This window comes from Nematolebias whitei, chromosome 4, assembly GCF_014905685.2.
Source record: "Nematolebias whitei isolate Nwh7 chromosome 4, NemWhi1, whole genome shotgun sequence".
In the NCBI taxonomy this organism is placed as follows: domain Eukaryota; kingdom Metazoa; phylum Chordata; class Actinopteri; order Cyprinodontiformes; family Rivulidae; genus Nematolebias; species Nematolebias whitei.
Window position 1 is genome coordinate 29,106,227 of NC_056501.1, and position 5,834 is coordinate 29,112,060.

Here is a 5,834-nt window from a genome sequence, read left to right on the forward strand (position 1 = left end):
TACATGATACAGCCTAGTATCTTACATGATACAGCCTAGTATCTTACATGATACAGCCACATAGTGCAGTAGCAATAAACAATAAACATATTAGCTGTCACAAGCTAAAAAGCTAGTTTTTTTAATAGCTGATAAAACCAAAACAGAGAGCTGGTCTCTGATGGAGAATTCTGCTGCATTCATGGGTTTTGAGGAACGAAAAGTAACGAGGAGATGAGTACTTCCATGCATGAGGAGGCAGAGCCTGTGACAATCACCTGACAGCTGTCTTTCACTTTACCTCTGGGAGAAAACATGACTTCAGGACAGATGTTCCAACTCAACACAAATTAGATTTATTTCCATGGAGAAAAATAAATACAAAAAGTAGCTATTTTTTGTTATTAGTGTGAGGATGGTGCTTGAAATACTACAAATCATGCATATTTTTTTTTTACAAATGTTTTGTGAATGTTTGTCATTTACAGTAAATTTACAACGTTAACATCTTAGCCTGGCTCAGACTCCAAGTAACTAATGACAGTCATATTAGCAGAGCTGAGCTTAGCCTGTCAGCCCGATCCTTTGCAGCAAGTGAGAAATGTTTCGTCCCCCATCCAGAGGACTTCCTCAGTCTACAACCAGATCGGTCCCATAGGTAGTCTTCACTGCTTTGTTTCAAGCCAACCTGTTGAAATCTCAAAAGCAGACTTTTAAACACACCCATCCAAAACAATAAATCATCATACAACATTCAAATGTTTTAGGCCTGATCATGGGCAGCACGGTGGCGCAACTGGTAGAGCTGCTGCCTCTCAGCGAGCAGGTCCTTGGTTCAAACCCCGGTCCAGGGGCCTTTCTGGGTGAAGTTTGCATGTTCTCTCTGTGCATGCGTGGGTTTTCTCCGGGTGCTCTGGTTTCCTCCCACAGACCAAAAACATGCATGTTAGGCTGATTGGTAACTCTAAAATTGTCCCTAGGTGTGAGTGAGAAAGTGAATGGGTTTGTCTCTATGTGTCCCTGTGATGGACTTGTGACCCGTCCAGGGTGTACCCCGCCCCTCGCACAGTGATTGCTGGACATGGGCACCGGCAACCCCTGTGACCCAAAATGGAATAAACGGGTAAAGATAATGGATGGATGGATAGGCCTGATCATGATGACCAACTTGCTACTCACAGAAACAGCCTGAGGACAACAAAGGCCAAAGCGGTTCAGAGAAAAGGGTTGTAAACTCAATCATCCAGGTACATAACAACAAAAAGATTAAATCATATCACCTGGACCAGTTTTTTTAAGTGAGAAACATTTCTTTTAAGTCTCACTTAAAGAAACTGATCCATATGACATAATTAATTTTTTTTTTGTTATTTACCTGGATGATTGAGCTACAATATTTTTTTTTTTTTTTTTGGGGGGGGTAGTTACCCATCCCTGTTTTATAGCCCGATTCATCTCATGTTGTTTCTTGAAACTAAATTGTCCCATAGTTGAAAACTAGATATAAAATCCTGTTTCTTGTATTTAAAAATGAGCTCTTTAACCTTACGATGATGAATCACTCAGCCTATCAGCTGATCAATACCTTAGTTCTACTAATGCACACTCACGTGGAAAACATTTAAATATGTGGTTGTTTTCCTGCCAAATCAAAAGCAGCTAACCCTCCTGTGACTTTACATCTCAGAAGATTGTTAGTTAATAATGCACCGGGTTAAGGTGGCGTTTTGATGTAGCAGATGTGACACAGGAGTTCTGCTCTGAGTGGGTTCCAGGCAGGAGATGAAAGTAGGGCTGGGGGTGGGGCGGCAGGTCGGTGGGGGGAGCGACTCGTGTCATGTTTCTGCACATTCGACAGCAGCAGATTGTAAACATCTGAGCATGTGGTCATCTCCTGGGGTCAAACTGGCTCAAGCTTGTGTTTTAGGATCATTTTTGTTGTTTTATGGACCAGCAAAGATGCTTCTCTCTTGTATTGTTTTTAACAGTAAAGCATCTTATCAAGGTTCTTTGTCATTCGCATCACATGTGGTACATGAGGTGGAATGAAATTGTGTACCCAAGATCCCAGTTACACCCAAAAATAGCAAAAAAGTATAAAAAGAAACAGTATATATGTATTAGTGTATATGTATTATGTGACAGAAATTGGAATTAATTCAAAATTTATCACACAATTGAGCATTTTTCTTTCTAAATATGAACAATTTACTTGTTACTGGTTAATTCTTCATTATTAGTCTTTAGTCGTGTCACATGAACATCACCGGTTAAATTTATTTAGAAAATCTGAATTGTTTCATGAAAAATAATCAGATTTGATTCACAAAAATTATGAAATAATCAACCGTTTCTATTTTGAATAAGTGATTAGATGCATTTCCAGAACTAGAGCGTGTTTTCTGGCTGATAATCTTTAAATTGTTCAGGTAGTCTGTGTTTCTCTGGGAAGCATGTCAAACACACAGACCAAGATCTTATAGTAAGTTATTGAGCTATTGTGTGAATACTTAAGCTTTATTAAGCTTAATACGTTTTATTCTGATAATTTCATTTTTGCGCTTCTTTTAACTTCTTCCTGCTAATTTCAGCTTGTTACTGTCCTTTTAGCTTATTTGTGAAAGTTTCAGCTATGCTGCTATTTAGCTGTTTTTAGGCTTTTTTTAGCTGATTTCACATTTTTGCACTCATTAAAACTTGTCAGCCTTATTCAATAAAATTGTGCTCTCTCCACCTCTGGTAATTTAAGCTTCTTTCGTACTTTTTAGCTACTTTTCAGCTACTTTTCAGCTGTTTCTTTTTTCTAATCTCAGTTTTTTCAGCTAATTTACCATTTTTTGTTCTCATTTCTGCTTATCTAAATCAAATTCAGCAAATATGTGTTCTTGCTGCTTTCTTCTGCTAACTTGGTCTTGTTCTGCTATTTCAGCTACATTTCAACATAGCTAATTTCAGCTGTTTTTCAGCAGGTTCTGCAATAAGCTTTCACACTGCATTTTCGCAGGAATTGCAGTTTCTCTAGTTGCTGTTATTGTTGGATCCAAATTCCCAGTGACACCTCAGCTTGCCATTCTGCTCATACCAGCTTGTAACCTTCGTGAGCAGCAATTTGTTTTGAATGCTTTCAGGAGACGTTGGGTATTCCAGCTGCAGCTGTCAGATGTGTCAGAGTACAGGTTGAATTTCACCACATAACATATTTAGCACAGAGTTCTTGTCATTCAGCCAGACTGTCAAACATGTGCAGGCTCCTTCCCTTCTTGTCCACGCTACACAACGAAGGGAAGGATTATTTCCATGGCATCTCTGTCGCTGCTTGTTGTGTGTGATGGGGCACCTAGAATTTACTTTGCTTGAAGGCTGTTCTTGGAAGAAGCTGTGAGAGGTTTGAGGTCCACCTTTTGACAGCTGCTGCAGTCCGACTGAGAGAGGTAAAGTGATGGTACTTGATGACACAGAAAATGGTCTGATTCATAGATTCATAGAGCTGCGTTCCCTTTATGACCCAGCTGTGCATTTGTGCAGAGGAACTTTTAAAGCAGTGCTTTCCCTTCGTAAATCCCTGCAGGCTAAGTGAAACAATTTGAGCTTAAGTTGGTGAAACGTGATGATGCAAATCATCAATATGTTGCTAGTTTAACAAAGAGATAAATAAGTTTAGATAATATTTTGGTGAATTTGCATATGAAATTAATAACTGTCAACATTTTTAGCCTTTTTATATAGTTTTTGTCCCTGCCACAGTCAGACTGATGGCTAAACAAAACCACTGAATCAGATGCAATAATAACCCAACTCTACCTAACTTCACTGGTCACGTGACAAGAGAAGGTGTAAATATTACCTACTTTTTGTGCAGTGTAAACCAGTAGTTCCCAACACCATCCTACATATGTTAGTTGTTTCTCTGTTTTAACACACCCGATTCAGTGATTTAATTACTTCCCCAAGTTGTGCAGAAGTCTGTTAATCACCCGTTTATTCAAAGCAGGTGTGTTGGAGGAGAGAAGCAACTAAATGATGCAGGATGGTGTTCCTCAAGGACCAGAGTTGGGAACCACTGGTGTAGATATAAACCACTTTATTCTTATTTTCATTTGATTTGGTTTGTGTTGTTTCAGTGTTCTGACTATGACAGAGAGAGAGAGCTGCACAAGAATTCCAATGTGCCTGGATTGTTGGTCTGTGCACAAACAGCAAACAAAGTGCTTTGTACCTTTTTATTTGTTCGTTTTGATCACTAACTTTTCTTCCTGAATTGGTTAAACTCAACTTTTTTAAAGTCATAATTCTTGTTTTGTTTGGTTTTTTTTTTGTTCATTAAAGAGCAATGTCATGTAAAACATTCTGTCTGAGATAGAACCACATATTTTATATATCAAATTCTGGGTCTTCTAATAAAATTTAGCTTTTGTATGCCACAGCTTTTTATACTGAATATTTGTACTTCTCCAGACTTTATGAAGCACTCGCTGTTTTTCACTGGTCTTTAAATGGAGAACTGCTTTGCCTTGAGGCTCACCCTTTGTAGTCAGACAATCTTTATGTATTTTTTAAGGCACACTGCAAATTAGATATGGCTTGAATTATTAGAAGCTGCCCAGTAAATCTTGAAAGTGTTCATCGTAAATGGATCAAATCTGAATAGCGACTTGTTACTGGTTTAACTTGTCTAAGTTTAATACCTTCCATTCAATCACACCACTGAGAAACCCAGATGGCTGAGGCTTGTACCTCAAAACATTAATGAATAAAAGATGAAAAATGAAACTGTTTATTTTATTCTAAGTAATTGGTTGGTGGTACATCATATATAAAAGGGATAATTACATTTTAAAGCTATAGTATGGGAACCTGTGGCATAAATGCTGAAATTTTAAAGTAGCCTGCTTGTTTGTCATAACTCCCTGCACTATAGCAGCCATGTCTTTACAACAACATAAATTAGGTGTTTTGTAATGATAGACACTAGTAATGTCGTACAGGTTCTCAGTGATCCACAACATGGTAATCCTAGAAGAATAAAAGGCCAGAGGACTTCAGTTCTTGTTTCTTGAAGATGTTCTACATTTCAGATTAGACTTGAAACATATTTCAGAACCAGGAAATGATGTCATGTTGCTTTCCATTAAACATCAGAGAAAAGAGCTAAAGACGCAGATGCTTGTTTGAGGAATTGCCATAACTGAGCGCTCGAGTGAACTGTCATGATCCTGGGTTCTTTGTGTTTTAAGAGATTTGTGTGTTTATTGTGTGTGTTGTGGATTTGGTTAATTTTGTCATGTTTGCTCTTCCTAGCGTTTTCTTTTTCACACCTTCTTGGTTATTTTTGGAGATTCTTTGTGTTTAGTTTCTCAGTGTGTCTTTGTGTCATCGGCCATTTTACCCTCAGTCATTCTTGCTCTCTGTTATCCATTCACACCTGCTTCCCATATTCATTAAGCTCAGCTGTTACCACTTGCCCCATCATTTAAACCCTTGATCCTCACTCCGTCTTCAGTCAGTCATCTTGTGTTCTTGTCCGTTCCCTCATAAATCCTCATGTCTTAAGGTATTCTTGTGTGTTTTGCTGTCCGGTCATGCGTTGTTTATTTTTGTCTGTTTAGTTTCTTTTGTAAATGGTTTGTTTTCTATCATGCCAGCCTTTTGTTTTTGTACTAATAAAGATTTTCATTCAGTCAGTATACATCCTTTGGGTTCCATTAGCTACAGAACAGTGACATAAACAAGACACAGCAAGTAAATTAGCTCATTGTCAAGCAGCCTGATGTTTCATTATCTATCCATCCATTCCATGCAGATATCAACTGTAGATGAACAGATGCTCAGATATATTCATCATTTAACACGGATTC

General features: G+C 38.1%; 1 protein-coding gene across 1 annotated transcript in view; it reads left to right on the top strand.

Annotated features, from left to right (window-relative positions):
- sncb (synuclein, beta) overlaps positions 1-5,834 on the top strand; it is a gene marked incomplete in the record, with an annotated part of 32,296 nt that overhangs the window by 2,499 nt on the left and 23,963 nt on the right.